The sequence below is a fragment of the Lissotriton helveticus genome, chromosome 4_1, assembly GCF_964261635.1.
Source record: "Lissotriton helveticus chromosome 4_1, aLisHel1.1, whole genome shotgun sequence".
In the NCBI taxonomy this organism is placed as follows: domain Eukaryota; kingdom Metazoa; phylum Chordata; class Amphibia; order Caudata; family Salamandridae; genus Lissotriton; species Lissotriton helveticus.
In genome coordinates, this window is record NC_136063.1 from 1,924,266,362 (window position 1) to 1,924,286,895 (window position 20,534).

The window sequence follows — 20,534 nt, forward strand, 5'->3', positions numbered from 1 at the left end:
TTAGTAGCTCGATGCAACCCCTTCCAAATGAAGTGGAAACTGCGGCCGCCGATTACAATCAATGGCTTGCCGCTTCCTGCAATTTATTAGCCCCAAGTAGAAAGTGGCTACCTAAACGAGCTACGCCATCAGCCCCCTGGTACTCAGAATAACTTAGAGCTAAGAAACTGGAATGTAAACTGTTAGAAAGGGCCTGGCGTAAAATGTATATTGATACAGATAAGGATAATTATAAACAATCCATAGCAAGTTATAAACAAAGCCTATCTGATGCTAAAAGACAGTTTTACTCCAAGCAGATAGCACTAGCCAAGTCCAACACCAAGGAACTTTTTAACACTATCAAAAAATTGACCTTACCCTCTAGCCCCAAGAGTCAAAGTAACCACTCATTTTGCAATAAAATCTCTGCTTTTTTCAAACAAAAAGTCAGTGATATTCTCCTCATTCTCCGAGGTCAATGAAAAGTTACAGGCAAGTAATAACAGTAATGAATTGGAAAGCAGAGATCCATCAAGAACTCTGGATCAATTTATACCATTGGATATTCCAGAATTAATTAGGGTTTTGACCCAGATTCGATCAGGAGCCCCTAGCGATCCCTGTCCTGCTTGGAAAATCAAACAAATACCAGAGGTTATAGGAATGGCCCTGACTCCTGTGTTTAATAATGTTTTTGCCTCCGGGATATTTCCTAAACTCTGGAAAGTAGCTTCCGTCCTTCCGCTCCTGAAAAAAAACAGAACTTCGAATACTTAAGAACCCAATAACTATAGGCCTATTTCACGGCTCCCTCTCCCTGCTAAAATGCTGGAGAAGGTGATGAACACCCAACTCGGGGCTTTTCTTCATTGTATCAACTCTCTGGACCCCACGCAATATGGGTTCAGGGCTGATCATAGCACTGAGTTGGCCCTGTTGAAATCTACGGAGGAAATCAGAGAAGCCGCAGATGGAGGAGGAAGTGCCTTTTTGATACTGTTAGACCTGTCGGGCAGCCTTCGACACGGTCCATCATAAAATTTTGATGGACCGGCTGTCTGGGATCGGTGTGGCAGGACTTGCTTGGGAACTCATACAGTCCTTTTTAGCCGACATGTCCCAAACAGTGGATCTGGATGGCAATTCATCTAAGCCATTCATACTGCCGTGCGGGGAGCCACAGGGCTCTTCTTTGAGCCCAACGCTTTTTAATATACATGTGGCACCTCGAGCGGGAGTTATTAGATCTTTTGGCTTCCAGCTCACCTCCTATGCTGACGACACACAAATTGTGTTGTCCATAATCAATGGAGGTGAGAAAGAGACCGGGGAGCACTTTCATGAGTGTATGAGTGCCATATCCTTTTGGATGTCCTCCAATTGTTTGAAACTCAACTCTAATAAGAATGAGGTGTTAAAGTTTGGGAACAATCCCTTGGTGTGGACACCAGAATGGTGGCCAGAAGAATTTGGCCCCTGTCCCACGCCAACCAAGAAGGCCAAAAACGTGGGGGTAGTTGTGGATGATACACATCATGGGGGACCAAATTAGCCTGGTGACCTCAGCCTGTTTTATGATTCTTAGAATCATAAATAAAATAACGTTCTTCCTGACAGAAAGCAATTTGAAGACAGTGGTTATGGCTACTACTGTAATAGTCTATACTTGAATCTGCAAAAATGTGAGATGTATAGACTTCAGCTAGTCCAGAGCACAGCAGCCAGGCTGCTGTCTGGTATCCCTAAATTTGCCTCTGTCAAAGGCGAGCTCAGGAAGCTACATTGGCTTCCCATAAAACAAAGATCTCGCTTTAAAGCTCTTTGTATAGTCTTTAAGGCTATCAAAGGTACTGGTCCAGATTTCTTCAGGCATAAGTTCCAATGGTATGTGCCCAGGAGGACACTGAGATCTGCCAGTACCAAATTAACACAAATTCCCAGGATAAAAAAACTCAATTGGGGAGGCAGGAGCTTTATCTACTGCGCCTCAAGAGCCTGGAACGAGCTTCCTTTGGTTCTTAAAAATGCTCCAAATCTCCTCATGTTTCGGAAGAGCTTGAAGACGTGGCTTTTCTTATAGTGATACCTCAGCTGGCTTCAGGATGCCAATGCTTAGTGCCAGGACACCCAAGGGTAATCGCACGCTCTAGAAGTGCTAATAACATAACATAACATAACTTGAGAGGACAAAGATCTAGGGGAGCAGGCAGTGTCTTGTGGCACAGACCAACAGACTGGCTTTAAAGGAGAAAGGTTGTACTTCCAGGGATCTCTTCTATAGAAATGATCAAGTCCAACTCTGGACTTTTCCTGGAATCAGCAATTTAGAGAGAATGAGAATCTGATGGTCAATAGTACCAAATGCTGCCAAAAGAGCTAATAAAATCAGGTCGTGACACCATCAGCTACCGTTTTAGTTCATCTACTACTGAGATGATCATGATCTCTGTATCGAAACTAGGTTGCAAATCTGTTAGATAATGGTCTAAACTTTAGATTTGAATGATAGCTGCACTCTCTCCAAATGCTCAAAGTTAGCTGCGGCTGAAGGATCCAGTAATGGCACTTCCAAAGAGATGCTTGAGCTCCGATGGAACAGTACCGCCTCAAAAGAAGAATTAAGTGTATGAAGGACCAAAGTACCTCTCTCTCTCTGACTGAAGAAGCTACCTGGACAAATATCCATAATATACCCTGGAGTCATTTATTTATAGAACAAGTTGGCCAATACTTTGCCATGGTCATTAAACTCTGACTCCCTTGCTTTCTTTAAATATATTAGAGAGGATTATCCTCAGTAAACCACTGACAACTAATGTACTTAGGTTTGATTGACCAGTTTCTGAGCAGTATAAAAAAAAACTGATTCGTATAGTCCAGAAACAACTTAGGTGTGGCCGAATCAGAGGTACTAGAAGTAGAGTATGTTTTTTTTTAGGTTACACAGTTTAACAATTGTTTAATTATGGAAGAAGGTCTTCATAGGCGGTTTAAAATTATTTTATTAACTGGCTGGTACTAGTTCATATCAAAAGCGAAAATGAGTGATCTGACCATAGTCCTTTTCAAATGTCTAATCTCCAAGTAATAAGACATTGGCCAGAACAGCAAGTAACTGACCTTTGGTAATGCTCTTTCTGGCAGATACTCTATCCTAGCACAGGATCCAAAAGCCGAACAAAGCCCTGATGGTCATTGTACCACATTACAGTTGTGTTATGCAAGAAAACCTGCAGCGGTCTCCCTTTGGTGGACGGCAAATAGGCTTAGGGCCGGATGGAGTGACAAAACATTACTGATGGTGAACTAGCGCTCATCCAAACAACAGAGGCCTTGGATAATCACTTCTTCCCACATTACACCATAAGGGAGAGTGGCCTTCCACTGGTTAGGAAGGCTGCAGTTCTTGAGTAATCTCCTTTGGGATCAGAATGGACTCAGAAAGGCAGCTCTGAAGCTGAGCCCATTAGGACCCAACAATACACTGCAGGGTCCGCATGTGCCACCGGCTGTTCAGGAGAAAACATGCAGCCAGAAGACCAATAAGCCTCAGGGACAGTCTCACAAAAACCCTGGACTGATCCGAAAACAACTGGATCATATCGAGAATGCCCCACACTTGTTGTGTCCAAGGAAATGCCTTAAATACCACTATGTCTAGAATTGCACTGATGAATGAACCCTGATGAACAGAATCCTCTGAGGGTCAGGTGGGATTTCATTTGTTGATGGTAACATCCAATATAGCCAGGAGTTTGACTGTTTGGAGGTAGTCTACGACTGACTGTGGCAAGCCCACATTTAGGAACCAGTAATTAAAGTATGGATATGTGTGTAGTTCCAACCTCCAAAGACTACCATCACATCCTTGGACACTCAAGGAGTCGAAGTAAGGCCAAAGAAGAACACAGTAAATTCTAAATGTTCCTCCCCTACATTGAACCCCATGCCATCCAGGATCTGCATTCATAACCAAAAGCACCCGAGCTAGAATGAGCATTTTGAAACTGCTCCTCCTCAGAAACGTATTCAGAGGGCGCAGATCCAAAATAGGCTTGAGGTTTCCGTTCTTCGGAATGAGGCAGTAACACAATTAGCATCCGTTCACCTTCTCGGAGTCCAGCACCTGCTTGGTGTCCCCCTTAGACAGGAGAAGTATGTTTTTTGGCTTCAAGATAGACAGCTCCTCCAAAAGTCACTCTGGTGTGAGGAAGGTAGAGTAATGAGGAGATGAAGGGCAGATTACAGATCCTTTGAACAATTTACAGTACATACCTGTAGAACAACACAAATCTCCAGCTGGGGAGGAAGAGTGCCTCTTACTATCCAGGCATAAGGCTAAGCGGACAAACTAGAATTGCTTGGCTTGCCGCAACACAGAAGGCTGCTGTAAACTGTTATTACTGGTGCTATGTCTGCAGTCTTTAAAGGACTAGGTAGGTTGCTTCAGAACTGGCTGGAGGGTTCAAATGGTTTGTAAGCTAGCCCCCCCACCCGCCACCCTGAATAGCCTCTGGATTTTCTTTATCAGAGGGGGGGAACTGTTTAGCTGGTGTCAATATCCCCAGAAATTGGGGTGTGACAGGACTGTCCTTTAATCTTTCCATCAATGAATCAGCTTTTTCCCCTAAGAGCCCAGAGCCATCAATGGATATGCCCAATAGGGGCACCAGCATGTATCCAGAAAACCCGGTTGATCTCTGTTGGAAACCGGCTATTTCGGGTAGGCTAAGGCTGACGCCAAAGCCAGGCCGAAACCACCATTCCAGTCAGGGCAAGGAAGTCACACGCCAAGATAACCCCTGCTCACCCTCTAGGTAGCTTGGCACGAGCAGTCTAGGCTAAACTCGGAGGCGATGTGTAAAGCATTTGCGTCAGCGCACAACAGCAACAACATACTAGGCACACCACAAAAGAGACTCCACACAAGGTTATATTAAAATAACTTTTGTATTGTCAAAACATATCAGATAGAAATTACACATGTACATTGTGCCAACGGGCACGGCAATATTCACAAGGGATTATTTACACAGGACAGGGCCACTGTCATAATCAGCACTTTTAGAAATAGAAATAGTACTTATAGAATTTAGAATAAAAGTGTATAAAATCACTGTAACACAAAGTAACAGTTATAGATCACATCCAGTAACTACTGGGAACAGGTAAGTACCACCTACGCAACCCTAAACCCTTAGGAGACTGTCACGCAGGGGACCAGGACCTCACTAGGACCACCTGTACTAAAAGAACAACCACCTAAGTATCGCACAGCATTTAGGGGTCTAAGAAAGAACACATTACCCATGATGTATGAAACACATTCAGAGGAGTAGTAAAGGAAAACCACCTAAGTATCACACAGCAACACATTACCCATGATGCATAGATATACATTCAGAGGAGTAGTAAAGAGAAACACATAATGTATAAACCTACACATTCAGCGGTGTTAAGAATAAAGCACATGATGCAATAAAATTACATTCAGAGGTACCAGAATAATACAGTAGCGCAATAGTCACATGATGTCTAAAAACATTCAGAGGTGCAGGAATAAGACATGATGCAAGAAATCACATTCAGAGGTGCAAGAACCATACAATTGCGCAAAACCTACATAAGCCACCACCTGTGGCAGTCCCTATGCCAACTGGCCTTGTTGGGGCTAGAACGCCCTGAGTCTCAATGTCAGGGGCCTAAACGATGCAGGGGCCCACTACTTGCTGGGCCCCTGGGAACACTCACAAGGGCCTAAACGTTGCAGCTGGCACTAAGTCCTGCGCAGCTGGGAAGGCATGGCACCACTGTGCCCTCGCTGTCCCACACAGGGACTCTCTCCTGAAATTGCGCCTAACCGGTGCAGCTGCCCACTAATTGCTGGGCAGCTGGAGAATCATCAACACTGCGCCAGGGCCCTCACTGGCCCTCAGGCGCAAACTGCGCCACGCTGGAGCCACACAGGCTCTACACACACCTATGTCCACGTTGGAGCCACACAGGCTCTGGCATTACTCGTGCCCAACGTTGGAGCCACACAGACTCTGGGCATCACATGCCCCACATGTAGCCACACAGGCTCTGCACCCACGGTGGGGCGACCCACTGCCATTCGGGGCCGCCCTTTCTCAGTGCCTCGAAGCGGCACCAATATGCAGCAGTGCGGGCCCTCAAGAACCCCTCGCGGGCCCTGTAATCACGGTGGGGCGACCCACTGCCATTCGGGGCCGCCCTTCTCCTCAGTGCCTCGGCCGGCACCACACGGAGCTATCTCCCCCCGCAGCCCTTCACTCACCGGGGCTTCTGTGCGGCGGGGGCGGGCTTCGGCGGCATCTGCGGAGCTCCTGCTCCACGCAGACTCTCCTCGCTTTGCCCGGTCCCCCGTCTCGGGACCGGGACTCAGGGTGGAGCCAGCAAGGCTCCCGGCAGCAGTCCCTTCTCGCGGGGGTGAAGGCGGGGCTCTCCCGACCACATGGGAGCCTCGCTACTCCCGCGCCGGACTTCTCCCTCTCTGCAGGGCTCCCTCGGCACACGGGAGCCCTGCCAACCAGCCGCCTCTTCTCCTCGGGGCTCCCTCAGCCGAGAGGAGCCCCGCGAACGGCCGCCATCTTCCGCGCCTTCTCCTTTCTTCTCCCCGCCGACTGCGGGGCGGGACTTCCGGCCGGCCGCGACAGGATTGGCCGGCCGGTCAGTCACTTCCGGGTCACCGCGGGCAGCGCGGCGGCCCGATCCTTAGGCAGGCAGGCGGGGGCTGATTCCTCCTACGGGCCAGATGCCTTAGCGCGCCCAGCGCTATAAGCGGACATAAAGCGCTCCTAAGCGCTAGGAAAAGTCCATATAAAGCGCCCTCAAGCGCTTGGGGAAAATGACGCGCTCCAAAGCGCTAGACAACCGGCAGAGCGCTCCCAGGCGCTCGGGAGGAAGCTCAGCGCCTCCAGGCGCTAGAAATACAGTTCCAGCGCTATCCACAGGGCAATGCAGCTCCTCCACGCTGCCAAAGCACCAGAGCCTCCCAGGGGGGCAAAGCCAAGTCCCCCCCTCAGCCCAGGCAGGGCAGAGGGGTCCCCCAGGAATCCAGGCAAGTCCATCAGGAGTCCAGGGGCTGGGCAGGACTCAGGGATTCCCTGAGCCCAAGCAGCAGCACGCCCCTGGCAGATTCAAGTCAGAAAACAAGAACAAATTGGAAGGGAACACAGCCCCTTCTTATACACAGAAAAGGCATTGAAGTCTTTTGAAGTCTTTGTGTAAGGGAGCCCTAAGCCCTGGGTGTATCTGGTTTCCCTCTCCTGTCAGCCTCAGGTCAGAGGTGACAGTGGGTTATCAGGAGGGAGAGCCATCAGGGGTGGGCCGCCAGGCACAGCCTGGTTCCACCAGACGCTCTTTCCTCCCCTCCCTAACAGCAGATGGGGGCCTTTCATCTACGGCTGACTCAGACCCCCTCCTCCAGGGCCCTGCAGACCCCGTCCTACTCACCAGACAGTCCATCCACCAGCAGGCCCAGGCATGCCTGGGCCAGGCCCATCAGCCAATCACGTGCTAGCAGACTCACTACACAATTATGCCAACTTCTAAAAGTGGCGCTTCTGGACTAGATACAGCCATGCCACATATACCATTATGCAGCATTCACTATCACGAGTTCACACATATCAAACTCAACCCTGCACTCCCCACGCATCAGGAATCTACCATGGGCATACATATTCACCATTCATTCCTATGGGAGGGCAGGGCGCTCACCATCCATACACAGAGAGCACACGCACTTTACACTGTAACACAGTGAAAAAGTGCGCAGAGGCCTAAAAATCACCAAGTCAGGTTCCAAAAACAGGCTAGGAAAAAGCAAAAAGTCACGGGGTGAACCTGCCCAAAGGACCTGGTCCAACACATCCCCCTTCCAGCCAAAACGCAGGGTAGACCAATCACTCCACTGATGGTCTTCAATGCTTTGGGCGACAAAACCCACGGACACGGGCCTGCACGGCAGGGACCTTCCAGTTTTTCGCCACTCTGAACCCACATAGATTTCCCTCACCAAAAGCTCTCTGGCACAACTAGGATACCCCACTGATACACACTAGTCATCCACAGCCAGGACCAGGCCCTAGGCCATCCAAATATCACAGGTCCTAACCAATCCACAGAGTGGGGGCAGAAGCCCCTGGCACACAATAGCCAATCTCCACTCTCTCTCTCAGGGTAGCTACACTACCACTGATCCTACAACCTAGGGACCACACCCTCAGGCTGACTAGAGGTCACGGGCAAGAATGCCCCATCCTACCTCTACTCCACCAATGTTAGAACTGGGGGTCTCTAGTTGGCAGAGGGGAGTACCTTAGACCAAGTAGGGACCCTTGCTTCCAGTCAGGGTGAAGGAATAACCCTCACAGGGAAGCACTCACCAGAACACAACTCTCCTACCAGATCAGGACCTCACTCTGTCACTGGTCTACCACCTGGAAACGATTCCACTTCTGAGGTACAAAGCACAAAGCACAGTCCCTCTTCAAGCAGGTGGGGGCACAGCACACAGCAAAGCCCCCTTTCCTCTACCTTAGTGGAAACAACAAACTGCAGGTGGGCCCCAGAAAACACAGCAAGGGCAGCCCCCTCAGTCTCTTCAGCTGATCTACTTTGGTAGAGTTCCTCTTGACCTAGAAGTTTCCTAATCTCCCAACCTAGGATTTACACCCTCAAGTTGCACCGGGGTCAGAAGTACACCGTCCTTCTGCACCCCCTTCCAGTTCCATGATTACAGGCACAGTATGTCTCAGGCTAGACAGAGCACACGCCAGCGGCGTATCAGCGACACACTCTCCTCCAGTACTCCCTATCACTGGGTGATTCTCAGTATGTTCCAGGCTAGACAGAGCACACGCCAGCGGCGTATCAGCAACATACTTTCCTCCCACCGGGGTCAGAAGTAAGGACACCGTCCCTTTGCACCCTCCTCCAGAGTCCTGCACCCTCCCACCTGGGAGCGGTACCCCTGGAAGCCAACAACCGGTCAGGACACTGACTACAGATGCCCTTCCCCCCAGGTCAGGCTGAACCTGAACCTGGCCTCCCCCCTCCTCGGGGAACGACCTCCAGAGGGCCCAAAAAAAAAGGTCAAGCACTCTAGACGGTCAAATGCCCAGCGAACCAGGACTTCTGCACCCTCCACTTAGGAGTGGTACTGCCCAACACCAGGACCGCCGGAGTTCTGATTACAGACACTCCCCGTCCTCTAGACACAGGAAGATTCTCCTCAAATGACTTGTAAGTACAGCCTAGGCCCCTGACCTGGCGCTCCCTTAGGGAACCCTCCAGGCCCTGAGATAGGGTTTCGGGCCAACGTGGGACACACCGCCCCACACTCACTCCGCCTCCACAGAGACAGGACGTGAGCCCCTACACCCCTACCATCCTAATGGGACATAGCTGGGCTACCCATGAACCTCTTCACCTACACAGGATCATCAGATACACAAGCCACTACTTTTAGAATCACTCCCTAATGTCTCTCCACGGCATCCAGCACACCGCCAGACATCCACCTCACGTGCAAGCTCCTTAAAAAAAACTCACACAACTCCTCCAGTTCAACACAGCACTCATCCACACACTCCCCCTCCAGACTGGTGAGACAGTTCCTCACTGCCTCTGACTCTCAACCTGTCACCCTCTTACTGAGCACCAGGCACCATACTCTGGGAAATGGGAATGGAAATTCACGCACTGGACACATTTAAGCTGCCACCACTGGATCCTACCATACTGGGGAATCCAGACACACACACTACACTCAGGGAATAACCACCCTCCTGAGCAAGCAATGTCTCCTCCACCCTCCCTCTCTTCCATCTACCCACACAGGGACAGGAATAGGAGTTGGACACTGGACCCAGCAAGGGATTCCTACTCTATGGGAACCTCCCCTCTCTACTGGCGTCCCGCCCTGTCATTTTCTCTCATCTGCCACTAAACATAAAGTGCAGGAACACCATCTGAAAATGACACTTTTGAGGAAAAACAAAATCAAAAACAATAATCCCAAATATGTGACTATCTGAAAAACGCAGAGTTTTTATAATGTAGCCAGTTGTCGCTATGGCACTGGGCAAACGCAAGTCCAAATCCCACCGCTGCCACCAATGTTGGAAACCGGCTATTTCGGGTAGGCTAAGGCTGACGCCAAAGCCAGGCCGAAACCACCATTCCAGTCAGGGCAAGGAAGTCACACGCCAAGATAACCCCTGCTCACCCTCTAGGTAGCTTGGCACGAGCAGTCTAGGCTAAACTCGGAGGCGATGTGTAAAGCATTTGCGTCAGCGCACAACAGCAACAACATACTAGGCACACCACAAAAGAGACTCCACACAAGGTTATATTAAAATAACTTTTGTATTGTCAAAACATATCAGATGGAAATTACACATGTACATTGTGCCAACGGGCACGGCAATATTCACAAGGGATTATTTACACAGGACAGGGCCACATGGGCCACTGTCATAATCAGCACTTTTAGAAATAGAAATAGTACTTATAGAATTTAGAATAAAAGTGTATAAAATCACTGTAACACAAAGTAACAGTTATAGATCACATCCAGTAACTACTGGGAACAGGTAAGTACCACCTACGCAACCCTAAACCCTTAGGAGACTGTCACGCAGGGGACCAGGACCTCACTAGGACCACCTGTACTAAAAGAACAACCACCTAAGTATCACACAGCATTTAGGGGTCTAAGAAAGAACACATTACCCATGATGCATAGATATACATTCAGAGGAGTAGTAAAGGAAAACCACCTAAGTATCACACAGCGTTTAGGGGTCTAAGAAAGAACACATTACCCATGATGCATAGATATACATTCAGAGGAGTGGTAAAGAGAAACACATAATGTATAAACCTACACATTCAGCGGTGTTAAGAATAAAGCACATGATGCAATAAAATTACATTCAGAGGTACCAGAATAATACAGTAGCGCAATAGTCACATGATGTCTAAAAACATTCAGAGGTGCAGGAATAAGACATGATGCAAGAAATCACATTCAGAGGTGCAAGAACCATACAATTGCGCAAAACCTACATAAGCCACCACCTGTGGCAGTCCCTAGGCCAACTGGCCTTGTTGGGGCTAGAACGCCCTGAGTCTCAATGTCAGGGGCCTAAACGATGCAGGGGCCCACTACTTGCTGGGCCCCTGGGAACACTCACAAGGGCCTAAACGTTGCAGCTGGCACTAAGTGCTGCGCAGCTGGGAAGGCCTGGCACCACTGTTCCCTCGCTGTCCCACACAGGGACTCTCTCCTGAAATTGCGCCTAACCGGTGCAGCTGCCCACTAATTGCTGGGCAGCTGGAGAATCATCAACACTGCGCCAGGGCCCTCACTGGCCCTCAGGCGCAAACTGCGCCACGCTGGAGCCACACAGGCTCTACACACACCTATGTCCACGTTGGAGCCACACAGGCTCTGGCATTACTCGTGCCCAACGTTGGAGCCACACAGACTCTGGGCATCACATGCCCCACATGTAGCCACACAGGCTCTGCACCCACGGTGGGGCGAACCACTGCCATTCGGGGCCGCCCTTTCTCAGTGCCTCAAAGCGGCACCAACATGCAGCAGTGCGGGCCCTCAAGAACCCCTCGCGGGCCCTGTAATCACGGTGGGGCGACCCACTGCCATTCGGGGCCGCCCTTCTCCTCAGTGCCTCGGCCGGCACCACACGGAGCTATCTCCCCCCGCAGCCCTTCACTCACCGGGGCTTCTGTGCGGCGGGGGCGGGCTTTGGCGGCATCTGCGGAGCTCCTGCTCCACGCAGACTCTCCTCGCTTTGCCCGGTCCCCCGTCTCGGGACCGGGACTCAGGGTGGAGCCAGCAAGGCTCCCGGCAGCAGTCCCTTCTCGCGGGGGTGAAGGCGGGGCTCTCCCGACCACATGGGAGCCTCGCTACTCCCGCGCCGGACTTCTCCCTCTCTGCAGGGCTCCCTCGGCACACGGGAGCCCTGCCAACCGGCCGCCTCTTCTCCTCGGGGCTCCCTCAGCCGAGAGGAGCCCCGCGAACGGCCGCCATCTTCCGCGCCTTCTCCTTTCTTCTCCCCGCCGACTGCGGGGCGGGACTTCCGGCCGGCCGCGACAGGATTGGCCGGCCGGTCAGTCACTTCCGGGTCACCGCGGGCAGTGCGGCGGCCCGATCCTTAGGCAGGCAGGCGGGGGCTGATTCCTCCTACGGGCCAGATGCCTTAGCGCACCCAGCGCTATAAGCGGACATAAAGCGCTCCTAAGCGCTAGGAAAAGTCCAGATAAAGCGCCCTCAAGCGCTTGGGGAAAATGACGCGCTCCAAAGCGCTAGACAACCGGCAGAGCGCTCCCAGGCGCTCGGGAGGAAGCTCAGCGCCTCCAGGCGCTAGAAATACAGTTCCAGCGCTATCCACAGGGCAATGCAGCTCCTCCACGCTGCCAAAGCCCCAGAGCCTCCCAGGGGGGCAAAGCCAAGTCCCCCCTCAGCCCAGGCAGGGCAGAGGGGTCCCCCAGGAATCCAGGCAAGTCCATCAGGAGTCCAGGGGCTGGGCAGGACTCAGAGATTCCCTGAGCCCAAGCAGCAGCACGCCCCTGGCAGATTCAAGTCAGAAAACAAGAACAAATTGGAAGGGAACACAGCCCCTTCTTATACACAGAAAAGGCTTTGAAGTGTTTTGAAGTCTTTGTGTAAGCGAGCCCTAAGCCCTGGGTGTATCTGGTTTCCCTCTCCTGTCAGCCTCAGGTCAGAGGTGACAGTGGGTTATCAGGAGGGAGAGTTATCAGGAGGGAGAGCCATCAGGGGTGGGCCGCCAGGCACAGCCTGGTTCCACCAGACGCTCTTTCCTCCCCTCCCTAACAGCAGATGGGGGCCTTTCATCTACGGCTGACTCAGACCCCCTCCTCCAGGGCCCTGCAGACCCCGTCCTACTCACCAGACAGTCCATCCACCAGCAGGCCCAGGCATGCCTGGCCAGGCCCATCAGCCAATCACGTGCTAGCAGACTCACTACACAATTATGCCAACTTCTAAAAGTGGCGCTTCTGGACTAGATACAGCCATGCCGCATATACCATTATGCAGCATTCACTCTCACGAGTTCACACATATCAAACTCAACCCTGCACTCCCCACGCATCAGGAATCTACCATGGGCATACATATTCCCCATTCATTCCTATGGGAGGGCAGGGCGCTCACCATCCATACACAGAGAGCACACGCACTTTACACTGTACCACAGTGAAAAAGTGCGCAGAGGCCTAAAAATCACCAACTCAGGTTCCAAAAACAGGCTAGGAAAAAGCAAAAAGTCACGGGGTGAACCTGCCCAAAGGACCAGGTCCAACAATCTCATTTAGGCTTATCTTCTGAGTCGATGCTGGTGCCAGTTGCTCTGCCTATGCCGTTTCAATCAGTAGTGTCCAGGCAAGCTCTGAGCAAATATTTGGCCTCCAGGACAGCTGGTAAGATGCCAGGGGCCATATCCCATAATACATGGGTGTACCTACCCAAAGGACAAACTTCAGCTATTGATCTAAGGACTAGACAAGCCAAGAAAACGTTTGTCAAAACATTTATCAAGCCTCTTCGTCTTCCTAACCGGAGGATCAGTCAGAAAGGAATTCAGAACAAACTTGCTTGTAGAAGCATTTATAATCAGGCTCTCCAGTGGAGAACACTTGGTCAGGAATTCCAGATCTTCATCACTTCTGTGGTGGTATGGAATCACCACACAGCCATATGTCACCAAGAAGCCATATAACCGCACCTACTGGTGTGCATTAGCGTTGCTGGAAGAATTCTTCATGCCACTCCAATACCTTATCCATCAGAAATTGGCAATTACCAAGGCCTGGATCTTACACCCACAGAACCTCTGGGACCTATTACATTATATCGAATTATGTTACAAACTGATGCAAGGGGGAAATGTAATCTACCACGTTTTATTTGACATTTTCAATCTGTCACTCAAGAGTGGTGTTGTACCACCTTCTAGGAAACACATGGTCGTGAGACCATTGTTAAAGAAACCATCAGCATTAGGAGAAAAGCACAAGTTACTACTAGTGTAACGATATATCTGTAAGAGACATTAGTTAGTATTAGATTCCTTACCTTAGAATATCCCCAGGCGTCAGACTGGATCCGGAAACTTTTGCGTAGCAGTACCCTTGCGCGTCGGTAGGCGTCGTCTGCGGCTCCGCGTCCGTTGTCAGCGTCGTGGGCTCCGTGATGACGTCGTCGGAGTACTTAGACGCCGCCTCCGCGTGCTGACGTCAGTTCTTAGACACAGCTTTTCCGCGCCAGAAACGTAGAGCCATGTTAAAAACCAACACTGGTGCCATTGAAACTAGGGCCCTGAAAGGGGGTAACCCTAACCCTAGATATCGGTTCGCAGAACGGGGAGGATGGGTGGGTCGGTAAGGAATCTAATACTAACTAATGTCTCTTACAGATATATCGTTACACAAGTAGTAACTTGTGCATCTGAAAGAGACACGTTAGTATTAGATTCCTTACCTTAGAATAGATACCCCAGCAATACCAACCCCCGGTGGTGGGTCTGCGAACCAATAATCACACCAGAGAGTCCTGGAGGACAGAACGGCCAAAGAAGCCATCCCTCCGGACTTGGCTGTCGAGGCAGTAGTGTCTTGCAAACATGTGCAGCGAGGCCCACGTAGCTGCCTGACAGATGTCTTGTAAGGGCACTCCCCGGCCCAGGGCAGTTGTAGTCGCCGTGGCTCGGGTGGAGTGAGCCCGTAAGCCAACAGGGGGCTAATTTCTAGCCAAGGAGTAGCATGCCTGGATACACAAGATGATCCACCGGGAGATGGTCCTCTTGTGCACCGCTTTCCCCTTCTTAGCGCCCACGTAACCAACAAAGAGTTGGTCATCCACCCGGAACTGGCGTGTGCGATCCAAGTAAAATGAGAGCGCACGTTTTGGGTCCAGACGGTGGAGCCGCTCTTCCTCTTTAGAGGGACGCGGTGGCGGGAAGAAGGTTGGCAAGGTGATAGACTGCCCGATGTGGAAGGCCGTGACAACCTTGCGTAGGAAAGATGGCTTATTACGCAACACCACTTTGTCCGGATGGACAGAAAGGAAAGGTGGAGTACAAGAAAGAGCCTGGAGCTCACTCACTCTCCTGGCAGAGGTGATGGCAACCAGGAATGCTGTCATCAGAGTAAGAAGGCGGATAGGACAGTTGTGAAGTGGCTCAAAAGGAGCGCACATCAGAAACGTAATAACCAGGTTCAAGTCCCACTGAGGCATCACAAACGGAACAGGAGGGAATGTGTGTGTGATGCCTTTTAGGAAATCTACTTACAATAAGGGACTTGAACAAAGAAGGTTGATCAGGCAGCCTCAGAAAGGCTGAAAGGGCAGAAAGGTAGCCCTTGATAGTGCCCAGAGCAGAGCCCTGCTGGGCAAGAGATAGAAGGAAGAGAAGAACCTCAGAGAGAGGGGCAGCAAGAGGATCCACAGCCTTTGCTGTGCACCATGCCACCAATCTGTTCCGAGGAAAGGGGTTCGTGGAGAGCACTCCGTTAGTTTTAGCAAAATATATGATGATCAATTGGTGCTGCGGTCGTGAAGGGTAGTCAGCCCTTAAGACAATAGTTAGTTATGATGAGTGATAACACTCACCCGATCGCGCACTGTTCACCTGGTGCTCCGCACCTTATTAATTTCAATTGATTAATCAATCCTTTTCAAATAATATTTGCCTTTGTTAACACATATTTTTATTCATAGTGTATAACCATATTTCGTTTTTGTGTTATTCATGATTTGCATAACGACATTTCATTTAAACATTCTGTTTTACAAATATTTTTAGAACATACAATACATTTTAACATTATACATTTTATTCATTGCTCTTGTGGAGCCCAATGCATTTCGGCAAACGTGATTGCCTTCATCAGGGGCAATTCTTTGTGTATCAGCTTTATACCGATATATTTTCAGATACCAAAGCATCCACTGTGTGCTCTCACTGTCTTGTGTGAGTATTTTCTTAACTTGTCGTGTGTTCTTGCTCTTAACTTCTCTTGTGTTCGTATTCTGAAAAATGATCGTCGGTCGTCTTCGACCAAGCCACCCGTTGCCCTGTATTAAGTGCCGAGTTCACTTAATACAGGGCAACGGGTATATCGGTATAAAGCTGATACACAAAGAATTGCCCCTGATGAAGGCAATCACGTTTGCCGAAATGCATTGGGCTCCACAAGAGCAATGAATAAAATGTATAATGTTAAAATGTATTGTATGTTCTAAAAATATTTGTAAAACAGAATGTTTAAATGAAATGTCGTTATGCAAATCATGAATAACACAAAAACGAAATATGGTTATACACTATGAATAAAAATATGTGTTAACAAAGGCAAATATTATTTGAAAAGGATTGATTAATCAATTGAAATTAATAAGGTGCGGAGCACCAGGTGAACAGTGCGCGATCGGGTGAGTGTTATCACTCATCATAACTAACAAATCTGTTCCACCTGCAGGCGTACACCGACTTTGTGGAGGGACGACTGGCTGCCAGAATGACGTTACAGACTTCAGGAGGCAAGTCAAATGGCCTCAACTGTCGCCGCTCAATCTCCAAGCATGGAGGTGGAGACTGGACAGGTTCGGGTGAAGGACCATCCCCTGCTGCTGCGACAGAAGGTCCTCCTGAAGAGGCAGACGAACCGGGGGATCGACTGACATACTGAGTAGCTCTGGATACCAGTACCTTCTTGCCCAGTCCGGAGCCACAAGGATGACTTGGGCCCGGTCGCGCTTGATCTTCTTCAGCACTCTGGGCAGAAGTGGTATAGGCGGAAAGGCGTACAATAGACCGCAACTCCACTCGCGATGAAAAGCGTCTCCGAGCGAGTGCCGCCTTGGAAATTCCAACGCGCAGAACTGATGACATTGCGCGTTCTCTTCGGTGGCGAATAGATCTAACCAAGGCTCTCCCCATTGCTGAAAGAGGCCTTGCGCCACGTCCGAGTTCAGACGCCATTCGTGATCCATCATGCACCGAAGGCTGAGCTCGTCCGCCCTGGCGTTCAGAGAACCTGCCAGGTGTTGAGCCACCAGGGTCACGCCCTGGCGTTCCAGCCATTGCAAGAGGCGCAGAGCCTCCTGTCAAAGGGTCTACGACCCCACCCCGCCCTGTTTATTGCAGTACCACATGGCGGTGGTGTTGTCCGTGAACACCTGCACTACAATCCCCCGGACAGAGGGGAGGAATGCCTTCAGTGCTAGATGAATCGCCCGTAACTCCAACAGGTTGATGTGGAGCCGGGCCTCCGCCGGAGACCAGAGGCCTCTGATCTCCGCCTCTCCCATGTGGCCTCCCCAGCCCTGGAGGGACGCGTCCGTCACAACTACGTGCTCCGGTTGGGGAAGGGAGAGGGATCTGCCGCTGACCCAATCGCGGTTCGCGAGCCACCACTGCAGCTGTCTCGCAGTGCCCTCAGAGATCAGGACGTGGTCGGATAGGTTGCCCTGATGCTGGGCCCACTGAAACTTCAGGTCCTACTGCAGGGCCCGCATCCGCCACCTGGCGTGATGCACCAGTAGCATGCAGGAGGCCATCAGCCCCCGAAGCCGCAGCGTCAACCTGACCGTGACCCGGGATAACGGCTGAAAGATGGGAATCAGAGCCTGAATATCCCGGGCCCGCTGTTCGGGTGGATAAACCCGAAACCGCGCCGAGTCGAGAACCGCTCCGATGACGAGGAGCTTCTGAGAGGGGCACAGGTGTGACTTTGGCACATTGATGGAGAGCACCAGCCGGTGCAGGAGATCTGCCGTGGTCTGGAGGTGGCTGACGACTGTCTGTGGCGAGCCCGCCTTCAACAACCAGTCGTCGAGGTAGGGGAAGACTGAAACCCCTAACCTGCACAGATGAGCAGCGACCATCCCCATCACTATCGTGAACACCCGTGGGGCGCTGGTAAGGCCGAAGGGGAGCACGGTATACTGAAAGTGCTCGAGGCCAACCGTGAACCGCCGGTGGGCCGACAGGACAGGGATGTGGAAATAAGCGTCCTGCAAGACCAGTCTCCTGGGTCCAGGGCAGCTAGGACCTGAGCCAGTGTCAGCATTTTGAACTTCTCCTTCCGGAGGAAGCCGTTGACGTTCCGTAGGTCCAAGGTAGGGCGTAGGCCCCCTTTGCCCTTCTTGGGTAGCAGAAAGTAGTGGGAGTAGCAACCACACCCTACTTCTGGCCCAGGAACCCGCTCGATGGCCCCCTTGGCCAAGAGGGCCGTAACTTCCTCCTGCAGCAGTCGCAAATGATCCCCCGATACACGGTGGTTCTGCGGTGGAATGGCTGGAGGAGTCGCCTCGAAGGGAAGGGAGTAGCCCCTTCAGACGATCTGCAGCACCCACCTGTCCGAAGTGACAGTACGCCAGTGGAGGTGGTGATGGCGAACCCTGCCCCCCACTGGCGTCACATGGGCCTGAAAGCACGGACTAGGAGGATTTTGAGGCGGATGCTGCGGGGGAAGGTGTGGACTGACCTAGCCGTTGTCCCCGACCGCCGGGACGGCGGTTCCCACGGCCGCCACCGCGTTGGGTATTACCTTGCGGAGCGTGGCTGGCAGCACGTGTGGGTACACCCCTTCCGTGGCAACGAAAGGAGTGAAAGGCAGCAGATTGCTGGTGCGAGCCGAGAGGCCCAAGGACTTGGCCGTAGCCCTGGAGTCCTTAAAGCGCTCAAGCGCATGGTCTGCCTTGTCGCCAAAGAGGCGACGCCATCAAACGGCATGTCCATCAGTGTGTTTTGGACATCGGCCGAAAAGTTGACGGACCTCAACCAGGCGTGGCGTCTGACCGCCACCGTCATTGCCATCGCTCTACCCAGTGAGTCGGTGGTATCCAGCCCACACCGGATAGAATATCCGGCGGCGCCGACGGGAATGCGGTCTGGGAATTGGAGGCCTGGATGACCAGGCTGTCGGGGGTGGGATGGGTGGACAGGAAACATGGGTCGCCCGGGGCTGGGCGGTGGCGTCTGGCCACGTTCCTATCTACGGGCGAACCCGTAGCGGGCTTGAACCAAGTGCCCAGAAGAACGTCGGCGAAGGCCTCATTAAAGGGCAGCAGAGGCTCGGCCGAGCTGGACTGCGGTTTAAGGACCTCAGTGAGGAGAGTAGTCCTCACGGCCGCGACGGGGAGCTCAAGGCCCAAGGCCTTGGCAGCCCTCATCAACACCACACTGTAGGTTGCCCCCTCCTCCGAAGCCACGGTAGGAGGGGAGACAAAACCAGTGTCTGGAGAGGTGTCCAGGCCACTGGCATCCCCAAGGTCTCCTGCCCAGTCCTCATGAGACTGACACTTTCGGGTCAGAGGGTCCTCAGACCCCTCCCAATCCCCTTCATCACCCATCTCCTGATACTCAGAGTTTTCAATCAATGGGCCTGTTCATAGAAGTGAAACTCTCCAAACGACGTCTGGAGCGGCGCCCATCGGGGCCGTCCCGACGTCGGAACAGGAATGAAGGAGGCATCGGGGACGGAGGCGACACCTGATGGTTCGACGCCGGGGAGGTCGTAAGGTCCACCGGTGAGGATCAAGATCCCGAAGAAGGTCTCGGGGGGTCCCGCGGCGCCAGGGCCGCTGGACCCTGCGGCGCCAGACCCGAAGGCACCGGCGGCGTCGGGATTGTGGGGCTCTGCGGCGCCGGGCCCGAAGGCGTCGGCTTTGTCGGGGCCGGAGCACCCGACGGCGTCGGGGCCGAAGCCCCCGACCCGCTAGAGGCCCCAGACGGGTCCGCTGGGCCCGAAGGCGCCCGTCGGAGGAGTTTCCTCATGGCCATGAGGAAGCGCTCGATCTCCTCCGGCGTCGCGTTTAGCCCAGGGACCGGAGGGTGTGGAGCTGGACGCGGCACCCGCGACTCCAACGGAGCCGCGTGGGTGGTGTCACCCGAACCCCCTGCCGCATCGCTCGAGCGTCGGGGGGAGTCCGAAGAGCGATGACGCCTCTTGGACTTCTTGTGCTTCTTACCTGACGACGACTTCGACCCGGAGGAGTGCGGCCTACTCTCTGAACTATGGAGGCTGCGAGCCCGCGACCTGTCCCTCGACCTCCCGTGGGACCGAGACCTCTCGCGGCGCGGGACCGACTGCCGGAGTTCGAGTCGCCTGCGGGATCGCTCCCGCCTGGCTTTCGAAGAGAGGGCCCGGCAGTCGGAGCAGGCCTTGTCGTCGTGGTCGACGCCTAGACAAGTTAGACACAGGTGGTGAGGATCCGTGACCGACATCGTGCGGTCGCAATCCTCGCAGTGCTTAAAGCCAGGCATCCCTACGGCACCGATCGAAGTCGTAGACTTTGAGAAATGATCAAAAATGATCCAAAAAGTTAGTCAAAAATTGACTAAGGGTTACTGCTTTTTCCAGATCTGCGCTTGCTGGCGCGGAAAAAAGAAGAACTGACGTCAGCACGCGGAGGCGGCGTCTAAGTACTCCGACGACGTCATCACGGCGCCCACAACGCAGACAACGGA

General features: G+C 52.2%; 1 protein-coding gene across 12 annotated transcripts in view; it reads right to left on the reverse strand.

Moving 5' to 3' along the window:
• Positions 1–20,534, reverse strand: part of MAP7D3 (MAP7 domain containing 3) — a 1,012,878-nt gene that overhangs the window by 550,430 nt on the left and 441,914 nt on the right. The gene's annotated exons all lie outside the window — the stretch shown is intronic.